The 16,255-nt window shown below is 44.6% G+C and overlaps 1 protein-coding gene and 1 non-coding gene across 4 annotated transcripts in view; one reads left to right on the top strand and one right to left on the bottom strand.

Annotated features, from left to right (window-relative positions):
* Clnk (cytokine-dependent hematopoietic cell linker) overlaps window positions 1-16,255 on the bottom strand; it is a 181,587-nt gene that overhangs the window by 111,243 nt on the left and 54,089 nt on the right. The window lies entirely within an intron of this gene.
* On the top strand, window positions 10,964-11,065 carry LOC120096873 (U6 spliceosomal RNA). Its single transcript, XR_015637775.1, has one exon. It is a non-coding gene; the product is annotated as a U6 spliceosomal RNA (small nuclear RNA).

Genomic DNA, 16,255 nt, shown 5'->3' with positions numbered 1-16,255 from the left:
AAGTGTTCCCCAGGGAGGAAACCTAAACCAGGCTGTTACACACAAGACTACATGCTGCAGAAAAGCTGGGGGTGCCACAGCCTTGCAAGGAAACAGGCAATGAATTTTGTGGCAATCACCTCTCATTCTGTGGAAACTAACTACATTGCTCCCATACTCCTCAGCTTAGCTTCCCCTCTGGCTACCCCTCCCTTACTTCATATGGAGCACTTTCTGCTTAGGCTACCTTGTTTTCCTCTTTATCCTTGAGCCTTCCTTCTAGGTCATTGTGCATTGGGGTACAGCTAACACTGCTTTACCATCTGTGATTTCAATATGAATGCTCCCATAGTCGCATATGTTTGAATGCTTAGTCACCAGGGAGTGTAACTCTTTGAAAGAACTAGAAGGATTAAAAGGTGTGGCCTTTTGGGAGTAGGTGCGGTCTTGTTGGAGAAAGTGTGTCCCTGTGGGGTGGGTTTTAAGGTTTCAAAAGACCATGTCAGGCAGGCGCTCTCTCTCTCTCTCTCTCTCTCTCTCTCTCTCTCTCTCTCCTGACTTGTTCTAGCAAATGAACATTTCTAGCAAGATCATTTCTTCACTGGCATCAGAGTTTACTCTTTAGGATTTCGTTATACACTGAAGACTGGTTGAGACATCCAGCCTTATAGTTTAGCCTTTCTATCCTTGGGGCTGTGCCCTGGAAGGTCTTCCCATGGGAATTGGGCTTTCTCCAGATGCAGGGACTGTATCATTTTTAGCTACCTTAATTGCTCAATATTTTTGCAGGTAAACTGAATTCTGTATTCCATTGTGTCCTTTACAGCAGTAACGGTGGCCTTGTCAGCTAATGTTACACCCACGCTGAAGCTTATGTCCTTGTCCTTAACTTTGGGTTTCTTCCCAGTGTCTGCTGAATGGTTTCAAATGTTCCAGCAAAATTCTGTAAAGCTTCATCTGACCAGAAGACATCACTGCATATCATGATGTGCTCAGTGATTCTTTGTCACCACTCTTCAAGGTATAAGTTGTATAAGTCCCCCATCTCTCAGGATAACTCAAAAAGCCTTGAGTTGCTGAAGTCTTTATTATGTCGGTTGTTGACTTTGAGCATGAGACAGCCTTGGTACACACCACCTTTGGTAGAAATCGAAGTCTTTCTTTCCATGCTCACAGGCATGCAATGTGTAGAGAGCAGTAGTGCTCCCGGATTACTACCAAGGTGCTGTCATTTGCACATCAGGGGTTGTTGAATACAACAGGACATGCAGTGTAGCTCCTCTTGACTACTCTCATAGCACAAAGAGGAACCTCATACAGGGTGTGCACACCCCATCCCCGACCTGGGACTGAACACTGACCAGCCTGCACTGCGCTCATTGCATGCTGGGAGCTGTACACACAGTGGCTTATGCTAATGAAGTGAGAACTCCCTAAGATGGAGCCCCCGTACAGCCCAGTGTCACACATGGGCGACCGGCTGCTGCATTCAGTGTCATTGCTAAGTAATCTTGTCCATTTTCTTACTCTGGTCTTCCACCACCTAACAAATACTCTACGCCACCGGCGTCTTTCTGTTCCCTTGGGAAGTCCATGAGATTTTCTTTCTTAGAATTCCCCAAGGGCTGTCCCTTTCTTTAGGCAATGTGTCAAGTCTCTGGCTGTTGAAATTGGCTAGGACTTACAAGCACCCAGAGAGAAATTCTCTAAATTAAAGTGTTCGAGCTATCTTTTCAGGAAAGCTTCCAGAACCTTCTCAAAGACAACTGGAATCCAGCTTTTCAAGATGAGGTGCACAAGAGCCAGCTCATTGGGCCAATGACTTTTTATTTTATTATTTACGTTTTCTTTAGAGACAAAGATGTCCTAGAATAAGGCTGGCCTTGGACTCAGGGAGACACACCTATGTCTACTGGGCTTAAAAGTGTTTGTCACTGTTGGACATCTTAAGATCCCCTTCCTTCCTTCAAGCAATGTCTCCCCTTTCCTTTCCATGCCACCACACCACTGGGGACGCTGAGAGGAGCTCCTTGGCTTCCGATCCTTTGTCATTGATTGCATGATAAAGCTTACTCTTTCTGCAAACTCCTGGTGTGCCGCACTGTCTTCTGCTCATGTCAGGCGGGGGCCCTTCCTGCACGTCATTGTCAAGATGCTTCCATTGCTATTCATGAGCTTTAGTGAGCTCACGTTACATTTTGTTTCCTTCTTAGGAATTGCTTACTGTACTAGTCCTTGATAACCGCATACGAAGCGCATTACCACAGGTCGAGAGAATAGAGCATCTCAGGCTTCTTTCTTGGAGGCTGTTTTCAGGGTGTGAGCTGGAGTTGGGCCCTCATTTGGAAGCTCATCTGGGAAGGTTGTGCTTTTCAGGTGGTGTCATATATATATATATATATATATATATATATATATATATTATAGCAACGGCTTATGTTAATAAAGTGGTTTTTGGAGAATTTCTAGTCTAGATAACCACCAAATAGGGCACGAGGCTGGTTGCCAGAGGAACTAACCATATGACTGAAGGTTTGGAAGTCATATCTCTACTTCTCAACCTGGGAAGAAAAGGGCCCGAAAACTCAACTGATTAAAAACGGACACCGTTCAGTCCGTTATGCTTTAGAAATGATATTTCCACAAAAATTAATGATACAGTTCAGAGTGTTCAGGTTGGTAAATAGGACATACCCAGGTGCCTAATGGGTAGCATGTCCCAACTCCACAAAGTGGGAGTTGCTGTGCACGAGAATATTTATTCCCTATCTGACCCTGCATATGCCTTTATCTGACTCCATGTTTGTAGCCTTGAATATATCCTTTGCAATAAATGGGCGCTTGTATGTACGGTGCTTCCCTGAGTTCTGTGAGCTGTTGTAGTAGGTGAATTGAACCCAGAGGAGGCATCATGGGAACCCCAATTTATAGTTGGTCACGACCTGAAGCTTGGTACTAGGTCGTGAAGTGAGGCAGTCTTTGGGACTGGACTGAGCCTTCAACCTTCAAGGTTGAATGCTTCCTCTAAGTGGCCAGATCAGAACTAAAAGTAGGGCACGGCTACAGGCAAAGCTAGAGTTGCTGGAGAATTGAGATGATTACATGTTGTGTGTAGAAACCGTTCCCCACGCTTGGGGGTGTCACATGTGTTGTGCTGAGCACCGTGTGTATCAGTTGCTCTGCTAACTCCTGAAGGGTAGGGATTGTACAGAGAGGGAAGTTCCAGGATGTGGAGACACGTGGGAGTCCATCCACTTCACATGGGGCTTACACTGCAGGGACTTATGAGTGGACACTACACTCGAGTAACCCAGGGGTCTCATCAGTTCACAAGCCCAGTTGGTTAGGATCTTCTAGAGCCCATTTCATAACCATCTATATCTTCCGTACCTGTGAGTTCAAGTCCCACCAGGTTTTCAGCAGGGCCTAGTAGACACCACATCAGCCTGGCTCTCTAACCTCCAGCGCTTGTATATGAGATGCGAGGGTGATCCTTATGAAACCCAGTGCCCATGCTTCCAGGTCCCTTGAAAGAGTCACCATGGTAATTGCTAGAAACGTCTCTAAGTGCTAGATGCTCCTTTTGTCCTTTCCACTGGGTCTCTAGGAAGTAACAGGTATGTGCGAACTCTTTCAAGTACAAACTTCTATGCACAGCTCCATCTAAGCATAGAAAGTTATTGGTGTTCTCTTGAGCATTCATTCTAATCTGAGGCTTTGGGATGTCATTCACCAGGCCCCAGGTGCCTCACCTGCCCACACGCCTTCATTGTCCAGCCCCCAAAAGTGAAGAGACACATAGCCCACTTCCATCATTCTTCCCCTGTGTATTTGTTTGAATTCAAGTACACTGCTTTATGTTTTTAAATATGTATCTTATTTTAAATTATGTGTATATATGTGTCTCTCTCTATATGAAATACCTGCACTGATGTGTTATAGAGGCCAGAAGTATTGGGTCCTTTGGAGCTGGAGTTACAAATGTGAGCTGCCTGATTGAGTGTTAGGACCTGAACTTGAGTCCTCTGAAATGTCAGTCCACCCTTAACTGCCAAGCTATCTCTCCAGCCCCATCAAATATAGTCATACAGTGCATTCTCTCAAGTTCATGAAGCCCTACCATCCACTCCCTACTGTGTCACATTTTTCTATTAGTGGACCGGACCATGAAAATATAGTTGGTGGTCTTTGCAGAGAAGCATGAGGAGAAAATATTCTTGATGATGAACTGACCACAGTGAAAGACTTTGCTTTTTTTCCCCCTCTTCCGTTTAACCATTTCCTAGTTCTGTGATGTGATGGCTAATATTATGTGACAACTTAACTCAGACGTTTTCTAGATGCTACTGTGTCTAGATGCTTCTGTGAAGGTGTTTCTTCATTGCAATGAACATTTCCAACCCCTCAGTGGTCTCTGAATCCAGCAGGTTATTCACATATTGTGACCCATCTGTGCTCTTAGGGTCTTTTAAAGCTATAAGCTGAAGATCCCAAGAGCAAAGACAATTTTCCTGAGCACCATGTTGTGGATCCACAATGATTCAAGTGCTAAAGGCCTCAGTACCAGCCTGTGATACTACTGGGAGGTAGGGAAACCTTAGGAGGTGGGACCTAGTGGAAGGAAACTAGGTCATTGGGAGTTGCCTTTAAAGGAGCATATTTTGACCCCAACTCCTTCCTGTTTCTTTCTGATTCCAAGTCCCCAGATGGTGAATGGACCTTTTTTTGTTGGGTGTTCCTGCCATGATGTACTGGCCTGTCACAGGTCCAAGCAGTAGGACCAGATGATTGGTGACTGGTTCTTCTAAAACCATGAGCCCCAATAAGCCATTCATCTTGGTAAGTTGATCTCAGTGTCTTTGCTACAGTGACAGAAAGCTGATTGACATGCTAAAGAAGGAATTCTTCAACAAAACTGTCACATAAAAAGCTCATAGCCACCAACTTGATCCCCTGAGGGATTTGGGTTCAAGATGACAGTATCAATGGTTACCCTAATCTCCAAGTTCAAGACAAACTTGCCAGCTTCCACAAACTTGTGAGCCAGTCCCTAATGATCAGTGTCTCTGTCATTGTGTACATGCTACCAGTGCCACCACCACCACGACCACCACCACCACCACCACCACCACCTCCACCACCTCCACCACCACCACCTTCTCTATCCTCATCATCTTCTCTTTCTAACTATGTATCTTTAACTATTTATGCATTTATATCTGTATCCATCCACATCTTGAAGATTCATCCATTGGGAAGTACATTCTGGGAAGGGAATCATATTACCAGGCAGTAAACACATATCCTCCTACAGATCCTGCCCTTTGTGGGGCTGATGACATCCTTACAAGCCTGCAGAGCCGATGCTAATCTAGTCCCTATTTGTAGAAGTAGAAACCAAGACTCAGGGTTCTAATCACTCAAGGCCTGTAGTTAGATACATGTGCATGGAGCCCAAACCCTAAGCATCCAAAGGATTGGGTGGTGGTGGTGATGTGGAGAAGTAGACATCTGAGTGTTGTTTTAGGACCTCTAGGAAATCACAGTCCACAGAGATGGGAGTAGTTTCTTCTCTGCCTAGGAATAGAGCTAGAACAGAAAGTGTGAACAAATTATGTTGCTATAAGCTAAATTTCTTTCTATTTTGCAGCTTCAAGTCTGGGGGTATTAATCAGTGGTCCAGCACTGCCCATCTGTGCTGATTACTGTTGGATTATGATTCCAGGGACAGGCAGCTAAAAGGGAGTGAGAGAATAGTTGTGTGACACAGACCAGAGCCCTAACTGTTCTACTGACCTTTGTCATCTCAGTTAACTAGTTCCAGAATTCTGTGTCTGTTACCTTACCTATAAAGCTAGGAGATGGGCCAGGTGTAGGGGGCACACGCCTCTAATCTAAGCACTCAGGAGGCAGAGGCAGGTAGATCTCTGTGAGTCTGACACCAACTTAGTCTGTATAGCGAGCTCTAGGACAACCAGATACATAGAGAGGCTCTGTCTCAAACAAACAACCAAGGAAACAAAAACAGGGAATGGGGCTAATTATGTCATATATGATAATATGTTAATATAGATGTCAATCGTGTCCACATGAAGCCATGCTCCTGACCCTGCTTTAAACATATGAGAGTAAGAATCCCGATTCATAAGCAGCTGAATGAGGTGGGAAAAGTCTCAATAACCTGTGCTAAGAGGGGTATGTAAAGTAATTTGCTAAGAAATTAGCAGTGTTTGTTAGTTCAAGACTCCCCAGCTTACCAAAGCTTCCTTGACTCTAAATTCAGACTAAAAGGCTCCTTTGTTTATCTTGACACCAATCTCTTTCTATTCAAAGATCCCCTACTAATTTCCCAATCATTATTTGACCTCTTTAGAGTCATTTTACAACCCACATGCTAGGGAATTGGAGCCTCTTGGTGGCTCCAAACACAGTGAATGGAAGTATTCTTTGACATCTTCTCTGGCTTTGAATCCATTTTTCCTTTCCTCCCTCTCCTTACCTCAAATTCTCCAGAGTCTTCTTGGTCCTCTAGCTTCTCTAGTAACCTTTTCTACAGGTGAATTTGCAGAGCGTAGTCTGTCAGCTGGGGGTGGTATTTGCTCTTTGTAGTGATGACTGTCACAATTCCCAAGGTCCTACCCCTATCCCTGATCTGACCCTTCTCTCTCTGTCTCAGAGTCAAGGGTGGACAGCAGCCTCTAAGTCTGAAGATATTTCTTAGCTGAAGTGAAGTGGGAAGCAATCCCCGTGCCCTCCTCCAGCTAAATGTTTCCTGACTAGTGACTAAGCTGAATATTGGATTACGTCCTGTCTGAGCTCATTCATGGGGCCCTAACAAACTCTCAGCCTAGGGCCTTAAACAATAAATATTTATTGTGGTACCAATGAAATGTATTAGATGTCATCTTCCCACAGAAAGAAGTACGGTTAGGCTACTTAAGCTTTTTCCACACTCACTTACTGAGGATATAAAATGAGATGGGTTAGAAACAAGGAAGCCTGCATTAAGTGTTGACCTGTGGTCAGGAGGTAGCTCTTTCTCTGGGCTTACAAATGTGCTTTCTCTAGCTCCCCTAACTCAGGGATCCCGTGTTCTCTGGTGAAATGAGTCAGGCCTCACTCATTCTTAGTGATTTTCATCTGTATATGTCATCCTTTATAAATGTATCTTCCACCCTAACCTCTGGGGTTCCCAGTATTAGGGCCTCTTGCTATCTTCTCATATAGAATAGCAGCGGAGAAAATGTTTGTCCAAGAGAAAATAAACAGACACGGACAGGAACCTCTCCTAATTCCTATTTGCTAAGGCAAAGAGTAGGTTTAAAATATTTTAGACTAGAGAAACTCTGCTTCTGGGTGCAGGGAGAAAGCAGAAGAGGTGTCTGAACTTAACTCTTCCCTTCCTAGAGTCAGGCCCTGAAAGATTGATTCTCAGAGTCCAGGGGTGCAAAGGGTGTGTGTGTGTGTGTGTGTGTGTGTGTGTGTGTGTGTGTGTGTGTGTGTATGAGAGAGAGAGAGAGAGAGAGAGAGAGAGAGAGAGAGAGAGAGAGAGAGAGAGACTTAGAGTCTTAGGTCTGACCTTACAAATGAGAAGGGAAATGAACTGCTAACTAAACCAGACACTGGGAGAGAGAAGGCTGCCTGATGTATTCCAGGGTCCCTTCTAACCAAGCCTCTTTGTGTCTTTTATGTAAACATCCCTCACCTTAAGTGCCAGGGTGTGAAAGAAAGACAAGGAAAAAAAAAAACTAACCTAGGAAATTAGGAAGGACTGCTGAATCCTTCATGGCAGGTTTTGAGAAACTCCATAAATTCTTTTCCCACTTCCTTTTCCTTTTCTTGTTAAATTTTTGACTCAGCAAAAGGAGAAATGAACCAAAGACAAAGAGAAGCCTATGGCCTGTGCTCAGGAATGCTTCCTCTTCTCTCTTCTCTCTCTCTCTTGACCATCAGTGGCAAATGGACCATCAGTGTGCACAAGAGCACACAGTCACAGCTGTAGGCTATCTTTCCATAGGCACACAGATATGTTCAGAGTAGAAGTTACTCTCTAGATCATGCCCCACAATTGTCATGTGCATGGTAGAAAATATGGAAAAAACAGTATGTGCCTTCAAAACAAAGCTTTTAAAAGAACCCCTAAATTTTGATTTGTGACTGCTGAGACTATCCGATTAAGTGCCCCCACCCCCAAGAAAAAGGACATGACTGAGTCCTGTATATGAGTGCTGGGAGATGCTGACAGAAGAGAAACTTCCAGAGAAAGCTACCGAGAGCACAGATTTTCCTTTGGCCCTCAAAACAACACTTTCTAATTCCACAGAGTCTGAAGTAAAGAAGATCAAAGCTGGGGAGGGAAACGAGAAGCTCCAACAGCAGCTGCTCGCCTCAGTTTCCCTCCTCTCCTTGGGAGTCTCTGGCATGCACGGGGGGGGGCCCTCTCCCCTTCATATGACTCCTTGCCTCACTTCTCACTCACATCTCATTCAGATCCATCCAACATGAGGTACTCAGGAGTCTCACTGCATTTCCACTTCGTGGGGGAACATCTGACCACAGAGCACAGGCCCTTTACAGTCTGGACCCTGGCACTCTGGGCTCCATTCTCTCTCCTTAGCTGGAACTTCACGCCTTTACGGCAGCCATTGTGAAGAACTGGTCTAGCTGAGGTGCATCTAGCCTTCCCATTGTCTTTCCAGAAGCAGGGAAACGAGTAGGAGTCACAGTCTGAGTCTCGCCACAGTTTCTACAGGATCCATGGATTAGCATTTAAGACACGCTTTCTTGTTCCAGACCCATCTTCTTTTAGCCTCTCAGCCACTGAGTGTTGAGAGAGCTTAAGTCATCTGCCCTTATCTTTCGGTGAAGAGATGACATTTAATGCGTCTCCATGTTCCCAGCTCTGACAATGGGGACTCACTCACAGGGACAGTAGATGACTAAAATGAAGTGTTAGAGAAGAGCTTTAATACAATTCTGCCCAATGTCATACAGTCCAAAGGAGGAGGCATGGGTTTAAAGTGGGTCCCTGAAACAAAAGGTAAGGAACACATTGACCTTTGAAACACAGTTTGCACTGTCTTAATAGTGTGCATCAGCCACTTGTCTCAATTTTTCTTATTCACAGCGTTACTTGTTGATGCTTTTCTCTCTCCGGAGAGAAAGAAGCTTAGAGAGGCAACGCATTTGTATGTCTTTCTTTGAGTCAGTTCCATTCCCACGCTGGTTTTGACAAGCTTTGCAAGGAGATCTATCTTATCATGCGTCTGGTAACCCTAGTTTTCAAAGCATTCATCAAAAGGCAATCAGACCTGGAAAGGCAGAGTTGAGGCTGATCATTATAATACGTCCCCTCATTTGTGCTCTCTGGGGCTTTTTAATAGCACCATTTGGCACCCGGAGTGTTCAGCCTTTGCTATATCTTTAAGAACACTATTGGCATTAAATGAGATAATGAATGCAAAATGCTTGGAGTAGAGTAAGTTCTCAATAAATAAGTTAGGCTTGCCCTCTTTATCAAAGCTAATTCAAAACCGTTTGCCCTCTTTAGTTTGTATTGGGAGGCAGGAATTGCTAGTGCCTAGTTTGCAGCAGTGATCAGAACAAAGACAGACATCTCCTCTGAAGTGAAGCAGAAGGAACACTGTCCACAGAGTAGACAGCAGAATGACCAGGAACGTGAGGGCACATTGGAAGTTGATGAGGCACCCTGGGGAGACCACAGGAAAGATGACAGCACCAGGTACCCAGATAGTGTTGGAAGGAATCCATCAATCCATGCAGCGTCTAGACCAAGGCACAGAATGTCAATCATGTATCCATAGGGTCCATGTGGCTGCTTTCTGAAGAACAGATAGATGTTCATTAGGGAACTGTATTGTGTGAATATGTGCACCAATGTTTAGGTGCTGGAATGTTGACCCCTAGATTTATATGATTATGTATTTGAAGGTAGAGCCTTTGGGATATAATTAGTTATGACCGAGGCAATGACCATGAGACTGCATGATGGGATTAGTAGCTTTATAAGGAGAGAGAGAGAGAGAGAGAAAGAGAGAGAGAGAGAGAGAGAGAGAGAGAGAGAGAGAGAGAGAGAGAAGAGACCCAGTCCATTTGCTCCATCTTGCCATGTGATCTCTGATGATTCTCTGAGGTAGCAAGAACCTTCTCACTAGATCTAGCATGCTCTTGGACTTAATAGCTTTTATACCTGTGAGCTCAGTAAACTCGCCTTTGCAAATTGTGTGGCCTCAGGTATTTTGTTACAGCAACAGAAAGGCAATGAGACAGATAATAAAGGAAGTCTTGAGACAACTATGACAGCCCAAGGCAGGAAATGACAATTGCTAGGATGAGGGCAAACCAAGAAATGCTCTCTCTTAGTGACCATAGCCTTCTCTGAGACTCTGAAGCACACTCTTGTATTTTCTTTCCCAAATCTGCCCACAGAATTCATGACTTTCGAGCAACCATTCTCCTCATTTAAAAGCAAAATTTCCGACACTACCTTTTTCTCAGCTTGGTCTTGTATAGCATACCCACTTACTCGGCCTTGTTATTTTACCTCTTCTGGGGATGTCCTGTCTCACCTGGAGTATATAGTGTATAGGATTCCAGAGGAACCAGAGAGCCAGGGGTGGCATGTGCCACCTTCCCCGGCACAATCAGAAGAGCATAAAAATGGCAGAGCAGCCTTTACTGATGCTGTGTTTGCTTCTTCAGAGCCTCATTATCAAGCTGTTGATAAGAATTCATATGGTTTGAGAATGGGGACTCCTGTAGCTCAAACTTCAAAGTAGTAACTTGCAATGTCTGGGTAAAGTCCTCAGGGCATGACAGAGAACCAGTCACCAAAGAGATACTTTAGGTCATGTCTACATGGAAAGCAAGAAGGCAAGCATGGGGCCACCTGCTAGTTACCCCAGAGATGGCACTTGTGTGTGGAAGCTGGCTCATCCCCACACAGCGGAGCTGAGTTGTATATGTGCTCGGCAGCACATATACTAAAGTTGGAACGATACAGAGAAGATTAGCATGGTCCCTGAACAAGGATGACACGCAAATTTGTGAAGCGTTCCATATTTTTATTGCACTACCTGAGGACCCAGCTATACCTCTCTTGGGCATATACCCAAAAGATGCCCCAACATATAACAAAGACACATGCGCCACTATGTTCATAGTAGCCTTATTTATAATAGCCAGAAGCTAGAAAGAACCCAGATGCCCTTCAACAGAGGAATGGATACAGAAAATGTGGTACATATACACAATGGAATATTACTCAGCTATCAAAAACAATGACTTTATGAAATTCATAGGCAAATGGATGAAACTGGAAAATATCATCCCGAGTGAGGTAACCCAATCACAGAAAAACACACATGGTATGCACTCATTGCTAAGTGGCTATTAGCCCAAATGCTTGAATTACCCTAGATGCATAGAGCACATGAAACTCAAGAAGGATGACCAAAATGCGGATGCTTCACTCCCTCTTTAAAAGGGGAATAAGAATACCCTTGGCAGGGAATAGAGAGGCAAAGATTAAAACAGAGACTGAAGGAACACCCATTCAGAGCCTGCCCCACATGTGGCCCATACATATACAGCCACCAAACTAGGTAAGATGCATGAAGCAAAGAAGTGCAGGCTGACAGGAAATCGATGTAGATCTCTCCTGAGAGACAGAGCCAGAATATGGCAAATACATAGGTGAATGCCATCAGCAAACCACTGAACTGAGAATGGGACCCCTGTTGAAGGAATCAGAGAAAGGACTAAAAGAGCTGAAGGGGCTTGAGACCCCATATGAACAATAATGTCAACCAACCAGAGCTTCCAGGGACTAAGCCACTACCCAAAGACTATACATGGACTGACCCTGGGCTCCAATTGCATAGGTAGCAATGAATAGCCTAGTAAGGGCACCAGTGGAAGGGGAAGCCCTTGGTCCTGCCAAGGCTGAACCCCCAGGAACAGAATTCTTGGGGGAAGGGTGATAATGGGGGGAGGGTGAGGAGGGGAACACCCATATAGAAGGGGAGGTGGAGGGGCTAGGGGGATGTTGGCCTGGAAACCGGGAAAGGGAATAACATTTGAAATGTAAATAAGAAATACCCAATTTAATGAAGATGGAAATAAAGAAAAAATATAATTAAATTATGGTGAAAGCAAAGGTGATAAATACACAAAGTACATGGATAACTAGACATTCTAGGAATTATGCATCCTCTAGATGGCATTTGCATCTCGTTTCTTAGAGATGGATCCTTGCTCTGGTGTTGCCCCTCACAATTCCGTATTTAGAGATACCAAGTTAGTATCTTGATGTGGGTCAGGGTGGACAACTTACACCACAGAAGCGCACATGCTCCAAATCAGGGTTTGGTTTGCTTAACACCAAGAGAATAGTGGAGGAACCGTTAATGAAGTCAGTTTTCAAATGTGTCATGTCTCTAGCCATAGCGACAAATATCACTAAAATTGAAAAGACAGTTTACTAGTGTTCAAACTTTTCACTAATTCAATGAAGATTTGCTTATTCTGCAATGAACAGGGAGTTTTTGATATGTCTGTTGTCCTGTTGTTGTTTTAACCTAAAGGAAAAGTCCCTTTTCTTTGTATTGGAAAAGAAATATTGACGTCAGAGCAATCTATAGTCATTTGTCAGTTGTAACCATAGATTTGCTAAGGATATGAGTTCAGCACTGATCAATGAAGTCACTCCAGGGGAATCAATTAGCTCTATGGCATTGACAGTAAACCACACTGCATATTTCATTATTATTTGCAAGTTACATTCTATCAATCTTTTATAATAGCGAAATATATGGAACTTGTATACTTGTACAGCTACACACAAATTTTACGCTCCCCTCCCTCAAACACTCTGAACTGTATGTTAGACATTTATCGGCACCACTGGCTAGCCCACTTTTTCACAGCACCATGGTGGGCGGAGCTCTGGCCAGCACCAATTATTGCTGGCATGCCACACATCTTAGATTAGATCTTGGACTTCACAGCTCTGGCCCGTACATTTCACAATTCTTAGGTGGGGATAGCGGTCATATCTCTGTGGTTGCCCTGTGGGGATGGTGTAGAATGGACGTTAGTTCCATTCTTTTTCAAGTATAGGGACATAGGAGGAGCATAACCTCATGGAACTTCCTCCTCAGCCCTTCCCTGATGTGCGAGGATTTTGGATGTAACTTCAGGATTTTGTTTTGCAGGTTCAGTGCACCGGGATCTATCTATTGTCTATAACTAGGGGAACTATAAATAGTGGGCAGACCCAAGTTCAAGTTTCCCTTTCTGTTTCTGCTCTATCCCAAGCTTAGGCAACAGGATTGATGGGAGAAAAAAGAGACCTAAAATCTTTTTCTTCTGCACCAAAACTTGCAACATAGTTGCAAGAAATAGGCGGGTCATCCACTGGACGAGCTACACAGGTGAACTTCTTGCTTACACCCAACTTTCGGTGCTCAGCCCTTGGTAGGCATCCAAGCTCTGTCATCAATTAAATCCTAAGTATGTAATAGTTAACCTTCCTCAGGACATTAAAAATAGTGTTTAGATGGTGATCCATAACCCAAGGCAACCTTTGGGAGCGACAATATGTCCTGCTTTTTCTATAACTGGGTAGCGTTTTCTTTCTTCTGAGCCATATAACCTAGAAAGAAGAAAGGTTTTTTTTAAAGGCTTCCTTCCTTCCTTCCTTCCTTCCTTCCTTCCTTCCTTCCTTCCTTCCTTCCTTCCTTCCCTCCCTCCCTCCCTCCCTCCCTCCCTCCCTCCCTCCCTCCCTCCCTCCCTCCCTCCTTCCTTTCTTTCTTTCTTTCTTTCTTTCTTTCTTTCTTTCTTTCTTTCTTTCTTTCTTTCCTGGCAGGCGTACTTTGTGGCTCAAAGCCTTCACTTCTCTTGCAGGATGAGTGCAGTCAGGCGAGAGAGGAGCAACTCATGTTTGTGTTTCTCATCCTGGGCTATGTAGAGAGGTGTGAACAGGCATGCTTCTCATCTCTGAACCACAGGCACTTGCTGTGGGGGGAGCAAAAATCGAATGAGCACCGGCGGAAGCGTCAAGATCTGGAGACACTTGTTTTAAGTGAAATACAAATCAACTATACCAGCAGCACACTTCACCCTTAGGTCTACCTGAGAGTACTGCAAACGTCTAAAGACCCGTGTACCAATGCTCTTCGCTCTGTGAGTTACAAGAGCCAAATGGGAAATGACTTAAGTGCCTATCAATTGGCGTTAGAACACATTGGGGTGTATTTGTGCGATGGGGTGCTATTTTGCAATAAAACAAAAGAGCTCTTACACATGCTGCCACACCATGAACCTCAAAACGTTCTACTGAGTGAAAGAACAGCCAGGCAACAGGGACGTGCAAACCGCTGCTTCAGTGAAATGTCAAGGAAAGGTATAAGTAGCTGAGCAGTTGCCTGGGAGTGTGTGTGTGTGTGTGTGTGTGTGTGTGTGTGTGTGTGTATGCGTGTATGTATATGTGTGTGTATGTATGTGTGTATATGTATGTATATGTGTGTGTATGTATTTGTGTGTGTATGTGTGTGTGTATATATATGTGTATGTATGTATGTGTGTGTGTGTGTGTGGTATGTGTGGTGTGTATGTGCGTGCGTATGTGTGTGTGTATTTGTGTGTGTATATATGTGTGTGTGTGTCTGTGTGTGTGTGTGTGTGGTACTGGAGCACAAAGTATTTTATCGGGGTGATGGAAATATTCCAAAAGCTGATTTGTGGTAAATTTGCTACAAGGACACCAAATTGTATATTTTAAACCTGGTGGGTTGTAGGGCACGTGAAATACCTGGAATCGGTTTATATTTAAAAGGGCAGCTCAGCCTTTAGCTTTGAGCAGTCTACGGATGTCTCAGGTTCTTTCCCCAACAGAATGTTTCTGGTATCTGTGTTCTGCACACTGCCTGCCGCTCCACGGAGACCTGACAGCATCCAGTCCTTCTACAGCTTTTGAAGCTTCTATAGGTGTTGAACCCCGAGGCCCATGAGCTGTAATTCACGCTAACAACGCCCAGCTCTCTCTGAAGCCATCAGAGTCTTTTCATGCCAAATTAGAGTTAAGCACAGTTATCACCTGTTAGGAAAATTAAGCTCTGGTTTCGGGAGCTTTGTGTTTTCAAATCAGTCGAGCCCCTTGAAGTGCTGCCAGCAAATCGGCAGTGGACGTCAGTGGGAGACAGATGGAGTCTGTGGGCCTGGGTTTGCCAATAATGAGGTGGTCAATACCTTGCTGGAAATAAAATTAAGCATTATGAGCTACTGTCCCTCTCAGAGCACCTTGGCTGCTCTCTGTGTGACAATGACCTCACTAATTGCTTATTAGCGTGACTTTTATTTCTGTAAGAAGTGTTGGCAAGTGTGGTGGAAAGGGGGTAGGAGCTGGGCACACATGAAAGGCAGAAAGGAAGGGAAGGGGACCTTCAGGATGTGAGGAGGTCACCATAGGCCTCTAGTATGCTCACAACACAAAACGGCAACCAAAAAGGCTGTCTGCACTGTAATCTATGGATCTTAGCCATCTCTAGATTCATAGGGCTGGCTTTCTTAGTTGCTTTTTTTAAATGGGGGAACTGAGACAAATGAGGTAGGATACCCTGTTCTAGACACACCGTGAAACACGACAACTGCAGGTGGCTCCAAGCCCAGGACTCTTCCTACAGTGCTGGGACAGAAAGAGAAGGTCTTCAGGATGGCCCAGCTAGTTTTCGCTAAGAACCTGTGTAACCTGGACTCTTCTTGCTCCTGGTCTTTGTGCCAATTACAAGATCCTTTGAGCAAAGGAAAGAGAAGATGGCCAAGCCTGTGCTGAGTCTTTTCATCCCTTTCCTCAGACATGCTACCCTGTAATAATGAGGACCAGTTAAGGGGCATTGACCCCAGGCCACTCAGTCAGGCAGTGACCATAGCTCCCTCCATTCTGGAACCATACCATTTTCCCGAGGCTGCCCTTTACTTGGGACAAGCACTTCGTCCTTTCAGCCGGGGTTGGCACGCTGGGTATCTATGTCAACACAGTGCTAGGGGTATAGCTATCATGAAGCTCACCTCACACAGACACTGACTGAACTCTCACAAGAGCTCTGGTGATTCTGTCAGCCATGTGCATGGTCTCCCTCTAACCTCGTTTCCCCTATCTTTATAGACTATAAAGACACTGTTCACCCTAACCCTGTTACATAGCATCTCATATGAATAAAACATCTCCTGCCTGGACTCCGGGCTTTGCCATACT

This window comes from Rattus norvegicus, chromosome 14, assembly GCF_021556685.1.
Source record: "Rattus norvegicus strain SHRSP/BbbUtx chromosome 14, alternate assembly SHRSP_T2T, whole genome shotgun sequence".
NCBI lineage: Eukaryota > Metazoa > Chordata > Mammalia > Rodentia > Muridae > Rattus > Rattus norvegicus.
This window is presented reverse-complemented; position numbering and strand designations above follow the sequence as displayed.